Source organism: Phoca vitulina, unplaced genomic scaffold (genome assembly GCF_004348235.1).
Source record: "Phoca vitulina isolate PV1807 unplaced genomic scaffold, GSC_HSeal_1.0 scaffold25, whole genome shotgun sequence".
Taxonomy (NCBI): Eukaryota; Metazoa; Chordata; class Mammalia; order Carnivora; family Phocidae; genus Phoca; species Phoca vitulina.
This window is the reverse complement of record NW_022589728.1, coordinates 41,516,563-41,537,122: the sequence shown is the minus strand read 5'-3', so window position 1 is coordinate 41,537,122 and position 20,560 is coordinate 41,516,563. Positions and strand designations below refer to the sequence as shown.

The following is a 20,560-nucleotide window of genomic DNA, read 5'->3' as shown; positions in this document are numbered from 1 at the left end:
TTCTCTTTACATATAAGTATGAATGACCTATTTATACTAGTACTCCTGAAAAGTATATTGCTTTTTAGAATAGATTCTCTTGATAATATTTGGATTTAAAGTTTCTGTTGAATTTTATTTAATCTGGCACCAAGTTTTAAAAATATGATACAGTATTCCAACTTTGCAGGTTCTGTACTTATTTTAAGGTAGTTTTATAGAAGGTGAACTTTTTCAATAACTGCTTGTGGAGGTTAATGTTTTGTCATTTACAGGGTTAATATCGAGGCATAAGGCATTTGTTGTATAATTCCACTCTACCGGCAGGGAAGGGAATGTGCAAATAATTTAGGAATTTTCTAGAGAAGAAAGCAACCATTGTACCTTTTTGTGTATGAGTACTTGAATATGACTTTTACTTCATTGAAAACTTACTGATGATTGTGCCTTCTGTTTTTTTTAAATAAAACAATACATATTTATTATAGAAGATTGGTAAAACACAGAGAAGAAAAAGAATCATGCATAATCCTACCGAAGATAAAGAATTAATATTGTTGTATATTTCACATGTCTTTTTTATACAAAAGTTTACATGTAATTTACTACTCTACCTGGAATTTATTTCAGCACGGGGCGTTAAGCCTTATGTTTCTGGTAAGACAGAGATGAGCTTGAAACAAGTCCCTTGGTTTCCAAAATGACACATGGTGTCCCTGTTGGAAATACATAAACTTGGTTTGGAGTGAGGCAAATCCCTGATCAATTTATATCCACTGTTGGGAAAATTCACAAGATTCTTGATGTAGACTAGATTCATATGTTAAAACGCCCAAGATCAACATCAAATTTCTGCCCAGAAAATTTAATTTTTTTAAATATTAATAAGCTTCTTTGTTCAAATTTAAATGTCAGTTTTTGATTCTAAGGTAAGATAGCTTGACAGATGGTTAAAAGAGCAGTAGTCTGGGAAATACAATTTACAATAAATCTTTCAAGGAATGAATTAAAATTCCTTCCAGAAAGCTTCTCAACTCCCCAAGCTTAAATTCCAAACTTTCCAAGAGACATGTGCAATATTTTTTTTTTCTTTTTGCATGGATTTTATTTTTTAGGGCAGTTTTAGGTTCAGAGCAAAAGTGGGGGGAAAGTACAGAGAGTTCCATAAAACTCCTACCCCCACACAAGCACACCCTCCCCCACTATCAGCATCCTGCACCAGAGTGGCACATTTATTACAGTCAATGAACCCACACTGACATGTCCTTATCACCCAAAGTCCACAGTATATGTTAAGGTTCAGTCCTGGTATGATACATTCTATGACTTTTGACAAAAATACAGTGACTTGTATCCATCAGTATAGTATCGTACAGAAGAGTCATACACTAAAAATCCTATTTGTACCTCCCTTCCCCCTAAAGCCTGGCAACCACGGATCATTTTACCGTCTTGCAATATTTTTAAGAGAACTTTCGATGTCATTTAATCGGGAAACGTTTCTAAATGATCTTCTAAGAGCTGACTATAAGGCTCTCTGATAAAACAGCATAGAACTGTATTTCCAGGAGTCACAGGGCCTTCCTGCTTCAAAGCAAAAAGTGTGCAATGGTGCAATTTGGGGATGTGTAACTTGAATTATTCTCTTCACGTAATGAAGTTTTGTAAGGAATATAGTATCTGTTCCCATTTCATGCAGCCCAGGATCTGCAGTAAATGTGCTTGTGCCAAGCTGGTTGTAGGACACAGTGGCCAGGAAAGCTGCAAAGATCCCATATTTAAGTGTTTAGAAAGACCCCCTGTGTAGGAGAGATTATCCTCACATAGCCAGGGAGCATTTTGTCTCCTGCAGGAAGGATAAATTCACTTTTTGTTCCTTGGGGAATTAGGAAAAAAGGCATAAAATACGTTGTTTTTTAATCATGTGGCTGTCAGTCTGGACCTATTTTCAGACTGGATATTTAAGACACCTATCCTTGTTTGTTTTGAATTATTTAGTACAGTTTCTTTAGTGCTTTATTATATACATTTTTAAACTATTTTTTCTTGGGGGGGGAATAATTTCAAACTTAGAGTTTGCACAAATAGAAATTATACCAAGAACACCCATATACGCTTTATCCAGATTCACTTACTAACATTTTACATCATTTGCCTTATCATATATATAGGTGGTTTCTTTCTTTCAGAGGTAATATTTCAATTATATGTTACATATGAAATGTTTTCTGAATCATTTGAGGGTATGTTATATACCTCATGGTCTTTCCCCCCCCAAATACTTTTGTGTATATATCCTAAGAAGAGGAACATTCTCTTATATAACCAAGACAGTAAATTTAACTCTAATATAATACCTTTATCTACTTTTCAGTTCATATTCCAATTTTTTCAATTAGCCCAACAATGTCCTCTGCAGCGTTCTCCCTTTCCACTACAGAACCCGGTCTAGGGTCAGGTATTATATTTAGTTGTCATGTGTCTTTCTTTTGGGGTGGGTGGGGGGAAGGAGGGGCAGAGGGAGAGGGAAAGGGAGAACCTTAAGTAGCTTCCATCCCCAGCACAGAGCCTGACACGGGGCTCGATCCCACAACCCTGAGATCATGACCTGAGCCAAAATCAGGAGTCAGACACCCAACCAACTGAGCCACCCTGGTGTCCCCGTCATGTCTCTTTTACCTCTTTTAGTCTGGAACATTTCCACTGCCCTTTTTAAGAATACAGACCTACCACCCCTTTTAAAAAACAGAATATTATGTTTTCAGGTTTGTCTGATATTTCCGCAGAAATCTAGGGAGACAGCCCTCTCTGATCTGAGCTGCCTGTTTGAAGCTCTACTGGAGAATAACAATTTCTCCTTTTCTTCTGCCTTTCGAATCTCAATAGGTGTCTCCACTGGCAGAATTTAACCAGGAACCATTCAGGGAAAAGTGTTCTGAAAATAGAATTCTGGGCTTTCTCCCACGGTGCAGAGGAGAATGTAGAGAGGGGTAGCAATGGTGCTAAGTTGACCACCGAAAAGCTGGGGAGAGAAGAGGACAATGAGCGCCCTGCCCTCATGGAGCTTACAGTCTCCGGGGAGATCTGTACGGGCCATGAGGGAAACACACAGGGCTGCGACCCAGAATAACAGGGGCACTCTCTCAGGGCACAGAGCCTGAAAGATGACGAGGAGCCAAGCTATGTGAAGGGTGGGGTGTGGTGGGCTTGACTGTCTAGGGAGAGAAGTGGCCAGGGCAGTGGGTCCCCTAGCAGAAGAGAGCTTGGTATATTTTAAAAACAACAGGAGGTCGACATGAATGGAATTCGGTGAAGAGGATGGCCGAGATTGGATTGTGCTGGGCTTTATAGGACCTGGTGATGAACTGGCATTTTGTTGTAAGTAAAATAGAAATGTTCCTACTCCATGTGGCACCTTTGGGCAAATTAGAAAAAGGCATCCACTCCTTCAGGCATTTCTATCTTGCTGGAAAATTGTTGTAAAATAGTTTTAGTAGAACAAGGCACTTCTCTGAAATCTGCCAGAGGATATTTGTAATAAATACAAATTTACAATGCTCCAGTGCGAAAGGCACTCTTCCAAAGTTTTATTCTCCTACAACCTATACAACTGTATATGGCAGCCTCTGTGGGGAGCCATGGAAGGCTTTCTGCAGGGGGAGTGGTACAATCCTGTGTTGTCCCTGTGTGGAGGGGACACGAGGAGAGGAGAGGATTTCAGATGAAGTGTTTTGGAGGTAGATCCTACGATTTTTTGGAAGCAAAGGGATTGGATGAAGGAACTAGGAAAGAGGATGAGACAGTGATGACTCACCAGGCTTGTGGGTGGGAGTGCAATTTCACTGAGACAGGCATAACCTGGAGAGGACCAGGGACTTCAGAAAGAAGAAATCGAGGAGTAAGTAAAATCCAGGTGTTTGCCAGCTCTCTTTGAATGCTCTGCTTTCAACTAAAAGTTCACCAAACTCTGTCTTTTCCAAAATAAATATCTTGAAAAACTTACCCATTAAAATCAAGGACAATAATAAGATCTTTGCCTTTCAGGTTTATCGAATTGGGTTAAACTCAAATTTTGCCAATATTTTCAAGTTCCTCTAAGTTTTAGGCACTCTGCCACAGACTTTACACACCTTATCTTATTTCCTCTGCTCAGCAGTCCATGAGGTAGTTCCTATTTTTATCTTCATTTTACAGAGGAGATGGGAAGCTCAAAGAGAGATCTTATCACTCGATTTGAACATGGTGCCATGGTTACAGGTCTCAGGCAGGAGTTGATCCTATTGCCTTTGTCCCTTGTTTATTTCAGCTTTGTCAGTACTATCTAATAGTACTTTCTGCAACAATGGAAATATTTTATATCTGCACTGTGAGTAGTCATGTGGCTATTAAGTACTTGAAATGTGGTCAGTGTGACTGAGGAACTGAATTTTTAATAACTACATGTGGTTAGTGGCTACCATATTTGTTGGTACCGCTCTAAATTCAATGGAGTCCAAATTGGGTTGTGCACAGCCCAGGGAGGGGACAGAATATGCAGAGTAGAGAAAGAAAACCCACACAATGTTTTATTTTTTTATTTTTATTTTTTAAAAGATTTTATTTATTTATTTGACAGAGAGAGAGACAGTGAGAGAGGGAACACAAGCAGGGGGAGTGGGAGAGGGAGAAGCAGGCTTCCCCCCGGAGCAGGGAGCCCAATGCGGGGCTCGATCCAGGACCCTGGGATCATGACCTGAGCCGAAGGCAGACGCTTAATGACTGAGCCACCCATGCGCCCCTCACACAGTGTTTTAAATAATTATTTCTGATTTTTTGTATGTTTTATAATGTACCTAATATATTAGTTATATAATAATAGATGTGTGTATATATATGCATACTATATATTATATATATACTATTGTGTATGTAATTAATATATTTTATATACAATAATTTTTATCTAACCCTTACGTGGCACTTACCATGTACCAGGCACTATGCTTTACAAATATTAACTCATTTAATTTTCATAATGATACTGTGAGGTAGCTGCTTTCATTACAGTCCTTTTGGCTTCTAACTCCATGCATTTTAGGATAAGCTAAATAAGTATATTGGGAGGGGAGAGTGGACAAACATTTTTACTGATGGCTGAGTGACCAAAAATGTTTGGCGACAATTGCTGTAGACTAGTCATAGCAACTCCTAATCTCAAAATTTAAAGGGATTTTGGGTGATCAAACCCACCTTTTTTTTCCACTGACAAAATGTTGCTTTGCATGTAGAGAGGGAGGAGGCTGAATGAAGGTGCGGGTAGGGTGATGGTTGAAACCAGTGTCCTGGGGACATTTGTACTTGTCTACAGAGACAACTATAGCTAACACATGTGAAGATTTGTGCGATGGTGATACTGTAAGTTTCCCCATTTAAAAAAAGTTCATCCTTGCTAGTTTTGTTCTAGTTACTAATTTTTTTACAAAAAGATTTGTTTCTGAGACATTGAAATAGGGGAGGATGGGAGCCAAAGACCTGGAGGAGATAGAATTCCAGAGAGAAAGAATGCGGATCAGAAGCAAGACCTGCTCATGCTCCCTTGGTGGGTGCTCATTACGTGCAGCTTGGGTGCTGGCGGCTCTAATTCAAGAACTATCAAACAAAGGTTAAATATCCTTGAAATAATAGACCAATGGGAAAGATAAAATTTACCCAAATCTATTTTCCACCTACACACTTTTTGTGTGGAGTTTGCCATCCCCTTCCCCCATTCCTTGGCCATCTCCGACAACTTGCCATCTCTCCACGTACCCACCAGCGCGCTTACCCAACATTTGCGGTATGAAGAAGGGCAGGTTTAACCTTATATACTATTATTACCGTTTCCAAGTATGTGAACTAGGTAGATGAGGTTTTGCTGCGTCAGAGAAAAGTTCTGGTAAGACCAGAGTTCTAAGGCAGGCAATAAAGGCATGCACTTAAAGGGCTGTGCAGAGTCCGCAGGGTGTATGTGTTGCAACCGCAGCTCTTTCGGTTTCAAGAGGTAGGGGTTTCAGGGAAAGCGAATGAAAGGTGTGAGGGGCAGGAACGCTGCGCTAACTGGGAGTAACAAACAGACGTCTGCCCGGACGCCTTTGGGCATCTAACATCCAAAAAGCCTTTCTTTCCCGTCCGCAGAAAGTTCTTGAGTTCCCTGGAGATGCCGGTTCGGTGGCAGGGGAAAGGCAACCCAACGTTCCTTCCACTCTTCCTAAAAACCTCGTACTGAGATGAACAATCCTTCCCAAAGGATTGCCAAGAGCCAGAAAACCAGGTAAGGCGGCCCACGTGCACCCAAGATTCCCGCGTGCGCGTCCGCACAGCGAGCGGAGAGACCAACCCTCCGTCCCGGCTGCCTAGGTGGGTGTGGCCTTCGCTGAGGCCCCTCCCCCTCGAGCACGTCGCGCGGGGCCGCCCGGGCGGGGCGAGGGAACGGGCAAGAAAGGGCGGGGAGTGAGCCTTGTGGGTGTGCTCGTGCCCGAGCGCTCGCGCCTGGCGTGTGGGCGGCGGCGCGCCCGTGCCCGCGCAGGGGAGAGGCCAACCCAGGCGGCCGTTGTGGGGTTCGACTGGAGGGGCGGGGGAGTCACCTGCGAGCGGCGGTGCCGCCCGCCCGCCCGCCCGCCGCGTCCGGATCGCGCCGGCTGCGCGGGGCCGCTGGCTGCACACGCCCCGGGAGGCTGGGGCGGTGGAGCGGGTAGAGTCCGCGCCCGGAGCCCGGGACGAGGAGGAGTCGGATCTTCGCCGCTGTCGCCGCCGCCCGCGCCCGGCTGGGTAGGTGAAGCCCGAGGTTGCTTGTCCGCCGTTCCCTGGCGGGCCGGGAGAGGAGAAGCGAAACTTTCCGGCGCTTCCCTCCGCTGTCCCCGGGCCGTCTGCGGCGCGGGGAGGTGTTGTCGTCGCGGGCGGCGGCCGACGCCATGTTGGGGTCTGTGAGAAACGGGGCGCTCCCGGCCGCTCCCCGCGCGCTGGGGCTGGCCCGCCGACGCCGGGGGCGAGTCGCGCCCGCCCGCAGGACACCGCCGCCTGCGCCCGTGGGCTCGGGGGCTGTCCCCAGGGTCCGCGGACCGGGGGACCGGGGACGGGCGGAGGCGCCAGGGGTGTCCCGAGGTCGGGCGAGAAGTTGCGAGGCGTGAGGATTGGGGTCCCGTTCGCGGCCAGTGGAGTCTCAGGGCCCCAACGTCTTTCTGTCCCAAAAGTTTGCGGGGTCTGGGCATTAGGGACGTTGTAAGTTGAACAGCATATTTTTATGTGACTTGGGGCAAAAAAAATGGCACCGCAGAGTTTGCTCTGATGGAAGCGTTGGCTCTAATACGTTTATTTAGAGTCTTTTAAAGTTGTATGGTCTTCGGCCGAATTTATTTTTCCTTTTTTAAAATTTTACCGAGGGCCGAGAGCTTGCTGCTCATGTTGCTTGAATTCCCTTGTGTGTTCCTGCATTATAGCAGTAACTCGTGAGTGTGCGGTGGAAATGGTAGTATTAAGGTTACAGATAACTAAGCCTTTTTGTAATTCAGACTCACAAAGTATGTAAGTTGATAAATACCTTCTTTGTTGTGTTTAGTACGTTACAGAAGAGACTTAATAAAGACAGACTTAGGAACTTTGATAGACTTAAAGGCATGTGTCTTAAGGTGAAGTAATCTGGACATTACGAAGTTTTTTTTCCTCCCTTTGGTGCGAGCCTGCCATGTTTGGAGCATTTACCTTTTTTCCTGTACTGTAGTAGCTCATGGGGTCCTCGGGTTAATTCAGTATTAACGAAGGCTTCTATTTTTAATCTCTTCGGGTCCTGACAGCACTGGAGGTGAATGGTATTAAGTTTCTCTACTTAATTGGAAAGCACATGCTATCGCCTCAAAAAATAAAACTGGTATACCAACCCAAGGCATCAAAAAGGATTCAGCCTCAATTACCCCAGTCAGTGAATGTAAATTGATGTGTTTTAATAAAGGCACCTTAGCTTTAAAATCCTGTTAAATGAACTGAAGGGGCTCTGAACCACAAATAGGATAAACCCTAAAACATGTCTTGGAGAATTTCTCTTCTTATCCTAGAGGTAATAATAGAGCGTCTGCTCAGATTTGGCTGCTAATTTCCTTAGTTCTTAAATCCTTTTTGTTTTGTTTCATTGTCAAGTAAACACCATTATACACATTTGTTTTTCTGGATGAAGAGTTAACCTAGGAATGAGGTGACTTAACTAACTTCATAAATCTTGCAGCCAAACTGGTATTTAACTGAGGTCTTTATGATTCTGAAGCCTTCCTGTTTTTCCTATAGCATTAACTTCGTAGCATACGTAACACCTGTGGTGGAGCAATCTCTGTCCACCTTGTTTCCTCTGTCTTTGCTGCTCTTTCTGATTTTAGCTCCTCTGTGTACTTGTTTCCTAGAGAGCTGATTTACAAGGGTTTTTGTAGTGAAATTTTTACTTGAGCCTATACTTTAAAACCTTCTCTGTGCTGTTCTCCTTACCCCACCCCCTTTCTCTCCCCAAGAATAATTCACTTATCTCATTGCAGTCTAGTAAATACTACACTGATCTGTCATGGTACCTCCTTAACTACAGGCATTGCATGGAGTCTCATTTGCCGCTTCATCCCCAGTGTGCAGAGTACATAGCAGATGCTCAGGAAAGGTTTGAATGGATGAGGACACATCTGTTCCTTGTAAATATACTTCATGAATTTCTTATTAAATTGCCCTTTCCAGGGGCGCCTGGGTGGCACAGTTGGTTAAGCATCCAACTCTTGGTTTTGGCTCAGGTCGTGATCTCAGGGTTGTGAGATGGAGTCCCATGTGGGGCTCGGCACTCAGAGCAGAGTGTGCTTGAGATTCCCTCCCCTTCGGCCCCTCCCTGCTCTGCTGGCTCAGGAGCTCTCGCACACGCTCTCTCTCTCTCAAATAAGATCTTTAAAATAAAATAAATTGCCCTTTCTGTGGGCATAGAAGTTAAATCTTCTCTAATACTTTTTTCTTTTTTTTGAGAATTTGTCTTGTAAACTCAAATTTTTTTTTTAAAGATTTTTTTTTTTAATTAATTTATTTGACAGAGAGAGACACAGCGAGAGAGGGGAACACAAGCAGGGGGAGTGGGAGAGGGAGAAGCAGGCTTCCCGCTGAGCAGGGAGCCCGATGTGGGGCTCGATCCCAGGACCCTGGGATCATGACCTGAGCTGAAGGCAGACGCTTAACGACTGAGCCACCCAGGCGCCCCTGTAAACTCAAATTTTGACCTGGGGATACAGAACTTGAATTTTTATGAAATTTCCAAGTAGATAATGGTATAATCAACAAAGAAACAGTGTGTCACCAAAAGAATAATAATCATAGTTTTAAAGTGTGATTGAATTTATTTGTACTAGATGGAAATAGAGGTAATTCCTTATGATAAATTTGAAGGTCATGTTTACACATTTAAGCTCTTTGATAGAGCAACTCTCATTTCTCTGTCAATTATTGTTTTGTCAGAATTATCTTAGGACTTTGGTTTAGAATGCCTTACTTAATGGAAAGCATATAAAAATTGCTTTTCTGTTGATAAGCTTATCTTTGAGAACAGCTTTGTGTGCCAGGTGCATGCTTAATAGCAGTGTTCTTGTTGGATTAATAAAGTATACTTCGCTGTGTCAGGTTGCAAACCTCTCTAGGTAAAGGTGTTTACTAATTCTGTAATGAAATTACTATAGAATTTGGAGTTAATTCCCTGCCCCCCCAAATAACTTTCCCTCCAATCCATAAATCACAAACTGGTGTGCCCTCATTACTATAGAATTGGGGGTTAATTCCCTGCCCCCCCCAAATAACTTTCCCTCCAATCCATAAATCACAAACTGGTGTGCCCAATTTGTGAGGTCCTAGGAAGGAAGAGAAGGCATTCAAGTAGCTGCTGTGCTAGAGAAAGCAGGTTGCAGTAGGGTGGACTGGAACAAACAAACCTGTATCCATAGCTCTGCTCGTTACTGGATTGTGACTCTAGAACAGGTTGCTTCATTTCTCTAAGCTTCACAGGACTCATTTGTGAAATGGACACAAATATTTGCCTCAAAGTGTTGTGAGGATTTACTAAAATATGTTTGTGGAATTGCCTGGTGCATGATACTCAGTAAGTTATATTAGCAAATGAACGAAGTGGTTGTCATTTACATTGAATCATAGAATTTTAAAAGGAGACAACTTGGGCGTCCGGGTGGCTCAGTTGGTTAAGTGACTGCCTTCGGCTCATGTCATGATCCTGGAATCCCAGGATCGAGTCCCGCATTGAGCAGGGAGCCTGCTTCTCCCTCTGACCCTCCCCCCTCCTTGTGCTCTCCCTCTCTCTCATTCTCTCTCTCAAATTAAAAAAAAAAAAAATCTTAAAAAAAAAGCAACTTTTAGAGGCACCTGGGTGGCACAGTTGGTTGAGCATTTGACTTTGGTTTTGGCTCAGGTCTGGTCTCCAGGTGGTGGGATTGAGCCCAAGTGGGGCTCCAAGCTCAGCATGGAGTCAGCTTGAGATTCTCTCTCCCTCTGCTCCTCCTGCTCATTTGTGCTCTCTTTCAAATAAATAAATCTTAAAAAAAAAAAAAAAAAAAAGGAAGTAGCTGTTAGAAATACGTAGTTTAGTTCTTAACCTTGGCCACACATTAGAATTCCCTGAGGAACTTCTTAAAAATACTGATGCCTCAGGGAAATCCAAATCAAAACCTCAATGAGATACCACCTCACACCAGTCAGAATGGCTAAAATTAACAAGTCAGGAAATGACAGATGTTGGCGGGGATGCGGAGAAAGGGGAACCCTCCTCCACTGTTGGTGGGAATGCAAGCTGGTGCAGCCACTCTGGAAAACAGTATGGAGGTTCCTCAAAAAGTTGAAAATAGAGCTACCATATGATCCAGCAATTGCACTACTGGGTATTTACCCCAAAGATACAAAAGTAGGGACCCGAAAGGCTACGTGCACCCCGATGTTTATAGCAGCAATGTCCACAATAGCCAAACTGTGGAAAGAGCCAAGATGTCCATCAACAGATGAATGGATAAAGAAGATGTGGTATATATATATACAATGGAATATTATGCAGCCATCAAAAGGAATAAGATCTTGCCATTTGCAACGACGTGGATGGAACTGGAGGGTATTATGCTGAGCGAAATAAGTCAAACAGAGAAAGACATGTATCATATGACCTCACTGATATGAGGAATTCTTAATCTCAGGAAACAAACTGAGGGTTGCTGGAGTGGGGGGTGGGGTGGGAGGGATGGGGTGACTGGGTGATGGACACTGGGGAGGGTATGTGTTCTGGTAAGCGCTGTGAATTGTGCAAGACTGTTGAATCTCAGATCTGTACCTCTGAAACAAATAATGCAATATATGTTAAGAAAGAAAAAAAGAAGAAGAAGAATGTAGCAGGAGGGGAAGAATGAAGGGGGGGAAATCGGAGGGGGAGAAGAACCATGAGAGACGATGGACTCTGAAAACAAACTGAGGGTTCTAGAGGGGAGGGGGTTGGGAGGATGGGTTAGCCTGGTGATGGGTATTGAGAAGGGCACGTTCTGCATGGAGCACTGGGTGTTATGCACAAACAATGAATCATGGAACACTATATCTAAAACTAATGATGTAATGTATGGGGATTAACATAACAATAAAAAAAAATTAAAAAAAAAAAAAATACTGATGCCTGAATTCCACCCTAGAACCAAGTCAGAATTACTGGGTGTGGGGTCAAGGCATAGGTAGTTTTGTCTGTGTATGTGTGGGGTTTTTTTAAGCACCTATGATTTTAATGTGTAGTCAAGGTTGAGAATCATTGATATCCCATCTCCTTACTCTCTTAATTTTGTGGTTGAATAAAGTACAGAGAGAGGTTAAGTGCCCCCCAAATTCCTGTCAGACTACAAAGGATGTATCTGAGTCAGAGAAAAGTGAAGTATGTAGAGGTTAAAGTAACAGTTACATTCATTTCAGACCAGAAAGGTGGGCTACATTTGTAAATAACTACAATTGACTTACTCTAGTGACCTTTACTACCACTCTACATCAGCAACCTGCACGGATGACCGAGTTATTTAACCTTGTCATCATTTTGAACTACCTCAAGCCTTAAACTCACCAGAGGTGGTGATTCAAGAGCCCGTGTTTCTGTTTTCCATCATACCTGATGAACCAGCTTTCTGTCCTCATTGTCACCTCCCAGGCTGTTAATTTTCTACCTTCTTTCGGGTGCTGAACCTTGTAGTTCATATTCTGTGAACTCACTAGCACCTCATATTCCTCTCCTTGACCTTTGCTGTATATAACTGGTCAGTTCTCAACTTGTAAATACCGATTCCTTTTTCTGCCCAGCACTTCTGAAGAAAGTTACAGCTTTGGTGACTGTTGAATATGTTTTCCAGCTGCCTGTGTACTAGTTGCTTTCTAATCCTTTTCTCATCCCAAAGTTGACTCATTTTCTCTGTTGTGTTTTCAGTCTCAGATTGTTAACCCCAATTTTGAAACGCTTGATTCTTAGAGATGAACTTGCTTCCTTCTAAAATGATTAAGATTTTGTGATGTGAATTTTCTATTTTCTTCTTCGCATTAACTTTTTCATCTTTTTTTTCTTTCCATTTTTGTAAGTGGAACTATACTTAATTCTTTATGCTTGTTTCATTTAAACAATAGTTGGGGGAATTTTTTAAAAACTTAGTTTTTTCATATTTTTATCAATTGTAATTTTGCATTTGTTTTTTACACTTATATTTTTCTACACGTTCTTCTTTACATCTTGTTACTTAAGCAGTAAGTGTTCTTTGTCTATGAGAGAATATGTGTTGGTGCCTGGGTGGCTGAGTCCATTAAGGTTAAGCATTTGCCTTTGGTTCAGGTCATGATCCCAGAGTCCTGGGATCGAGTCCACATCGGGCTCCCTGCTCAGCAGGGAGTCTGCTTCTCCCTCTGATCCTCTCCCCCCCCCCCCCCCGCCTTGTGCTCTCTTTCTCTCTCACTCTCCTTCTCTCTGAAATAAATAAATAAAATCTTAAAAAAGAATATGTGTTCATTATAAAATCATTAGGCAATGCAAAAATATTTTACCCTAGTACTTAGAGACAACCAGTACAAATTTTTGGTGTGTATCTTTCCAGACTTTAAAAAAAAAAAAAAAAAGTTTATATTTGCTGTTTAGAAACCTTTATTTAATAAACTGCCTTAACAGTTTTCCACATTAAATATTAATCTCTGTTCTTTCTGTTGAAAAATCCATTATATGGATATGCCATAATTAACTAGTCTCCTATTGTTATTTCTGGCTTTTCAACATTATTAAGACAGAGCTACAGTGAACTTCTATATGTGAATAATTTTGTACAATGGTCTAAGTTTTTTTGCATATGTTCTTGGAAATAGAATTTTTGTGTAAACTTTCTAAAGTGCGTCTGTTGCCAAAAATGGCATTTAGAAAAGTTGTTCCAGTGTATTCTGTCAAGAATATGAGTGCCCATTTTCCCCACATTTTAGCGAGGTGAATAATACATCATTTTCATTTTTATTTCTTTTATTGGCACTGAGAACCAACATTATTTCATTTACTGGTCATTTTTATTTGTTGTTTTGGAAATTGCTGTTTGTATCTTACCCATTTTTCTTTGGGGATATTTTCCTTTTTTCTTTTGATTTAATTACATGGGCCCTTTTATATATTAAAAATGTTGACCCTTTGTCATATGTTACAAATATTTTTCTTTAACTTTAATGCTTTTTCCCTTCAATGTTGAAGTTTTAAAATTTTATGTGGTAAAATATCTTTTAAGACATTTGGCTTTTTCATGGTATATATAATCATTCCTCTCTACGGCTAGAAATTTACATTCTGTTTTTCACTATTAAAGTTAATGCCAGAGGGAAAACTTTATGCACAGCATATGTGCCCCCTCCCCCTGACCCCCACAAGAGTTTCTTTCTCAGGATAAATTTCTGTGGTTAAAAATTCCAGGGTCAAAGGGCAGTGCTTTCTGAAGCATTTTATTATTATACATTATCATTAGTCCTCAGTTTTTCCACATGTTTCACTGGTATTGTGACTTGTTGGCACAATAAGGTTTTTTAGTCTCTGAGACTTGTGAGACATGTGAAAGCATGTTGAAAAGGTGCTTTGTGCTCTGTTTTCTCCGCCTCTCTTCTCTCTTGCTTGTCTCTTGCTTTCTAAACGAGGTGTTCCCCAAAGTTCAGTCCTTTGACCTCTTCTGTCTTCAACAGCATCAACCAGCACCAGCACCTCTACATGTGAATGACTACTCAATCTTTTTCAGTCCTGGAGCTCCCTGCTCATCCTAGCATTTGTGTTTGTCTGACAGATGTTTGTCTTGTGGATACCCTGAAGGTACTTCAAGATGAGTATGTCCTAAACTGATGTCTTCTCCCTCCTGAAGCAAACCTAGCATCTGCCAATGGCTTATGCTTAGACCTTTGAAGTCATCCTGCACTCACTTTTCACCCATATATTCAGTTGGTTTCTAGATCCTATCCTCTATACCTCAGTCTCTCTCTCTTCCCCCTTTTTATTTCTGCTGTCAGTTATTGTGACTCAGGCTTTTGTTACCCTCTGGGTTTTTGTTTTGTTTTGTTTGCCTTCGATCTAACTTCAGTAGTCTCTCCAGTCCATCCTGTGTACTGTTTTTGTGTACTGATTAATATTTTCCTATCTGAAAGCCTCAGTCTTCCTGTTGCCTATATAATAATAAAGTCTAAACTCTTTAGTCTGATGCTTACTTTCCTTTGCAATTTGGCTCTTGTCTGTCTTAACCAGATTTCTATTCTACCACTGTACTTTGTCCTGGCCCTACCTCCTCCAGCCTCACCTATTCTCTGAGCAATGTGTTTGTACACCATCACCCCTCCTTGCCTCCCCCCCCAAATAGTTTGACCTACTACTTTTGCTTTAATTTCCAGCTTGAATTTCTAGTCGTTTTAGAGTTGTTTCTAGATGTTCCCCCTGGCCATAATTACCTGCCAACTAAACACTTTGGCCCTGGGCTTCACTCTTTTATTTTTTTTTAAATGTTTTTGGTTTGTTTCTCCTCTGCTCCTTAAACTGAGTGCACAGATTTAAATTAATCATATTCTTTAGTTCATAGCATACTACATGGGTACCAAACTCTTTTCCTGTCTTTTGTTTTCTTCTTTATCATTTATTCCCATCATTCTCTTTCCTATAGACACACCCCCTAATGTATAACACATGAATTACATAGTTTTATAGTATATAAACTTGATTTATAGCTGTCTTTCTCCTTCACAAAGATTGTTAGTTTTGAGTATTTCTGCCTTTTATTACTACTTGTACAGAGTAAGTGGTCCATAAATGTTTGCTACTACAAATTTATGGAAAATTAATATTGGTTTTACCAGCTTCCCTATTGCTTAGACCAAAAACCTGTGGATTTATTTGAACTTTATTCTTCCACTTCTAGTTAGTCATAGCAATCCTGAACTTGATCGCTATTCTTTCTTTTCCTATTGCAAACTTCACTCTTATCAACTCATCAGAGCACTCCTTCCAAAAGCTTCAGAATAAACTCTCAGGAACCAACAAGATCTGGTCATATTTTTTTTCTCCCCTGTTTCTCTACTAAATGACTCCCTCTAGCCTCTGCTACATCTGTACATGTGACTTTTTTTTTTTTTTACACATATTTTCTTGCAGAGCTTTGTGCCTTTACCATTGTTTTGCCTTTTGAGGTTCCACTTATTGTTCACACCTGTTTCAAGTGTTCAAATGCTACATTCTTCAAGCCATACCTTTGCTCTTCCGTTTTTGCTTCCTACCGCTTTGTTACAATTTTTATCACAGTACTTAACTCATTGTGCTTTTTTATTAAAACTTTGTGGTACAGGGGCGCCTGGGTGGCTCAGTCGTTAAGCGTCTGCTTTCGGCTCAGGTCATGATCCCGGGATCCTGGGATCGAGCCCCGCACTGGGCTCCCTGCTCGGCGGGAAGCCTGCTTCTCCCTCTCCCACTCCCCCTGCTTGTGTTCCCTCTCTTGCTGTGTCTCTGTCAAATAAATTAAAAAAAAAAAAAAAACCTTTGTGGTACATGTCTTAAATCCCAGTGTCTCGTTCATTCTTTTTTCCCGTTGACACAACGCATAAAGCCTTGAAATGTGGTGAGCAGATTGCAACTGCTTTGAAAAATACTAAAGAAAATTTGTTAGGGATGTGATGGAATAACCAACTCCAGAGTAGCATTTATTTGAGCTTTACTAGCTTTACTTTTCAATATTATACAGTGGTTTCTTTACAGCAGTCAGCACTATACAGCTGCCCCTGTATAAAAACTTTTTGAAATGATGCACTTTTTTATCTGAATTTTGTTGGTGGTGAAAACATGCACACATCATCATTTTTTATTTGCTAACTAAACAGCTGTGCTTCTTGGCAAGAGAAGAAATCGTTTTTGTATATTATCATGAGATTGAGATTTTTTTTAAACAGGATCTGCCATGCTCAATACTTAGAATTCATAATTAGATACTAGTTAAATGGACCCAGATATTTGCTTGTAAATTTAAAATCTATAGGTCTAGTGAAGCAATTGATGTGTAGGGTGTGGTTCCTGTTTTCTGTGAACACTAGTACAGATGTCAAAATGAAGTCTTTGATTTTTGTCAAACTCTAGGTTGAAAAGCTGCTGCCACTTTTAACTGCTGGTCATACTAAGCTCAGTACAGATTGATGGCACACATATACAATCGTTATTGTAGGTGCTTTGAGGAATACAGTTTTAGGAAAAGATATTCTTGTTTCTAGGAACCTCCAGTCTTTTGGGGGGGGGGAAGCAGGTATACACATCTTTATAAAACCTAGTAGAACGTAAGTACCATAAGGTGGTACAGATAAAATGGTTTGTGGATTTAAAGATGAAACCATTATCTGGCTGTAAAGCTACTGAACTGACTGCATCATGAGGAATTGGTAAAATTTCAGAATAGCAGGGGAGGGGGCCATATACTGGGCTCAGAGGTAGGCGAGGAAGCTCAGCATATTCCAGGAATAGCATGTAATCTGCTTTGACTGTTAACAAAGAGAACATATAGAAAGAGGTAAAACTGGAAAGATAGACTGGGACAGGCTGGGGTTTGACTGTGAAGGGCTTTGAATGCCAGATTAAGGATTTTAGATTTAATTTGGTCAGCCAGGGAACCTTTGGTTTTTGAATAAGGATTACCTGATTACAGTGTAGTTAAAGAATATTAATCTTGGGGCATCCGGGTGGCTCAGTTGGTTGGACATCCAACTCTTGATTTCGATTTTTTTTTTTTTTAAGATTTATTTATTTGACAGAGACAGCGAGAGAGGGAACACAAGCAGAGGGAGTGGGAGAGGGAGCGGAGCAGGGAGCCTGATGTGAGGCTTGATCCCAGGACCCTGGGATCATGACCTGAGCCGAAGACAGACGATTAACAACTGAGCCACCCAGGTGCCCCTCTTGATTTCGATTTGGGTCATGATCTTCAGGTCGTGAGATTGAGCCTTACATCGAGCTCCGCACTGGGCATGGAGCCTGCTTGAGATTCTCTCTCTCTCCCTCTGCCACTTCCTCCCCTACCCCATGTGTGGGTGTGTGCGCATGTTCTCTCTCTCTCTCTCAAAAAAAAAAAAAAAATTAATCTTGCCTTGTGTTGTATGCCTTAAATGCTAGTTTAAGTCTGGAAGTCCTGCTTAAAACTTGAGGTCTATATCTTCCTCTATCTCCTGCCTCTCTAAAAACCTTTTGTAACTCCCAGTGTCTCTATTCTGATTTTCCAAATTCTCTAAAATCCTTAACTGTGGCTTAGTTTTTATACACCATGGTAAATTTCTGCAGCAAGCCTAACCTATTTGAAATTGCCTTTACTGACACCCTATATCAGTGATAGCTTTACTTTCCACTTCCTTTTAGTATTTGTATGATCACTTTCAGCATTTTTATACTTATTACCATGTTTCAGTTTTTTCTTCTTATCAGTGGCTTTCTCCACATATATAATATGGTTCACATAAGTGAAATATTTCTGTAATATTTCTGAAGGTAGCAAAGTATAATAGAAAAACATGCATTTTTATAAAAACCAGCTGTGAGACAATGAGATAATTGTTTAACTATACATGACTTAATTTACTCTTTTGTAAAATGTATGTAATTACCACTTAACAAAATTTGGATCATTAAAATAGTAAAATGTGGAAGTGCCTAGCGTATGTACAGGTGTTGAATAAATGTTAGTTTTTTCTTTTTTCCTTTTCTGGCTAAGCCTGTAGAATAATGCATTTGAGTTCACTCTTCAGTAATAGGCAGATTTGGTGTCTAGGAGAGACTTTTTTAAAAATTACTAGGGCTTCTCTCTAAATGCTCAAAATTTTGTTCAGTTCTCTCAATCCAGCTTTATATGAGTTTAAATTTAAAATATAAATGCTTGTCCCTTTTTTTCTTATCTAAAACAGGAACTTTTTTTTTTTTAAATCACTACTAATTTCTACAATATATGTTGTGGAAGGGGTGTTGAAGATGATGGTATAGGAACTCCCCTCCTCCCATGGACACACTGAATCTACAGCTACCTATGGAACAATTTCCTCTGAATAAGACCCGAAAACTAGCCGAATTCCTTCACAACAAACAGTAAAAGGGCCACGCTGAGACAGGTAGGAGAGGCAGAGCTGCAGTCTTGCCAAAAACCCCACCCATTGTGGCAATGCACAGTTGGGATGGATCTCACAAATGGAGCTACTCCTTTAGGAGCTAGGGGTCTCTGCCCTGATAAAGTAGTGGTCATAAAGATGCTCACTGAACTTAGGAAAAGAATGAACACAGTGAGAACTTCAACAGAGATAGGAAAATAAAGTACCCAACAAACTCACAGAGCTGAAGAATACAGTAACTGAACTGAGTAATACACCAGAGGCATTCAACAGCAGACTAGATGAAGCAAAAGAAAGGACCAGTAATCTAGAAGTCAGAGCAGTGTAACTCACCCAAATAGCAGCAAAAAGAAAAAAGAATTTTAAAAAATGAAGACAGCTTAAGGGACCTATGGGACAACATCAAGCAGAATAACATTTGCATTATAGGGGTCCCAGAAGGAGAAGAGAGAAAAAGGGGCAGAAAACTTATTTGAAGACAAATGGCTGAAAACTTTCCTAACTTGGAAAGGAAACAGACATCCAGATCCAGGAAGCCCATAGAGTTCTAAATAAGATGAACCCCAAAGATCCACACCAAGACAAGTAAGATGAACCCCCAAAGATCCACACCAAGACATTATAATTAAAATGTCAAAAGTTAAAGAGAGCATCTTAAAAGCAGCAAGAGAAAAAACCAATGGTAACAAGATATGGCATATTTTTTTTTTTTTTAAAGGTTTTATTTATTTATTTGACAGAGAGAGACACAGCGAGAGAGGGAACACAAGCAGGGGGAGTGGGAGAGGGAGAAGCAGACTCCCTGCCGAGCAGGGAGCCCGATGCGGGGCTCGATCCCAGGACTCCGGGATCATGACCTGAGCCGAAGGCAGACGCCCAACAACTGAGCCACCCAGGCGCCCCAAGATATGGCATATTTTTCAGCAGAAACTTTGCAGGCCTTGCGGCGCCTGGGTAACTCAGTCAGTTAAGCGTCTGCCTTTGGCTCAGGTCATGATCCCAGGGTCCTGGGATCAAGCCCCACATCGGGCTCCCTCCTCAGTGGGGAGTCTGCTTCTCCCTCTGCCTGCCGCTCCCCCTACTTGTGTGCTCTCTCTGTCAGATAAATAAATAAAATCTTAAAAAAAAAATAACTTTGCAGGCCAGAAGGAAATGCGGCACAATGTATTCCAAGTGCCGAAAGGTAGTAACTTCCAACTAAGAATATTTTACGTGGCAAGGTTATCATTCAGAATTGAAGAAGAGGTAAAGAGTTTTCCCAGACAAAAGCTGAAGGAATTGGTCACCAGTAAACCAGTTTTACAGAAATGTTTAAGGGACTTCTTTAAGCTGAAAATAAAGGGCATTAATTAATAACAAGATAACATTGGAAAATATAAATCTCACTGGTAAAGGTAAATATATAGTAAAGATAGTGGATAAATTATTTATAAAGCTAATATGAAGGTTAAAAGATAAAAGTAATTTTAAGAAAACCTGTAACTACAATAATCAGTTAAGGGATACACAAAATAAAAAGTGACATCAAAAACAAAACATGGGGGTGTAAAAGTATAGAGTTTTAAGAATACATTTAAACTTACGTTGATACCAAGTCAAAATAGACTGTTTTTTTATATATAGGATGTTAAATGTAAGCCTCATGGTAATGACAAAGCAAAAACCTCTTGTAGATATGCAAAACATAGTAAGAAAGAAATCTAAGCATAACTCTGAAGAAAGTGTTGACCACAAGGAAGAGAGCAAGAGAAGAAAGGAACAGAGAAGAACAACAAACAGGGGCGCCTGGGTGGCTCAGTCGTTAAGCGTCTGCCTTCGGCTCAGGTCATGGTCCCAGGGTCCTGGGATCGAGCCCCGCATCGGGCTCCCTGCTCGGCGGGAAGCCTGCTTCTCCCTCTCCCACTCCCCCTGCTTGTGTTCCCTC

At 41.2% G+C, this 20,560-nt stretch overlaps 1 protein-coding gene across 2 annotated transcripts in view; it reads left to right on the top strand.

The window, feature by feature from the left end:
• The first annotated feature begins 6,627 nt into the window (after positions 1–6,627).
• PLEKHF2 (pleckstrin homology and FYVE domain containing 2) overlaps positions 6,628–20,560 on the top strand; it is a 28,595-nt gene continuing 14,662 nt past the window's right edge. For both annotated transcript variants that reach the window (XM_032421926.1, XM_032421927.1), the window contains exon 1: positions 6,628–6,765. The gene's annotated coding sequence lies outside the window, so the exon portion shown is untranslated. The remainder of the gene's footprint in view (positions 6,766–20,560) is intronic.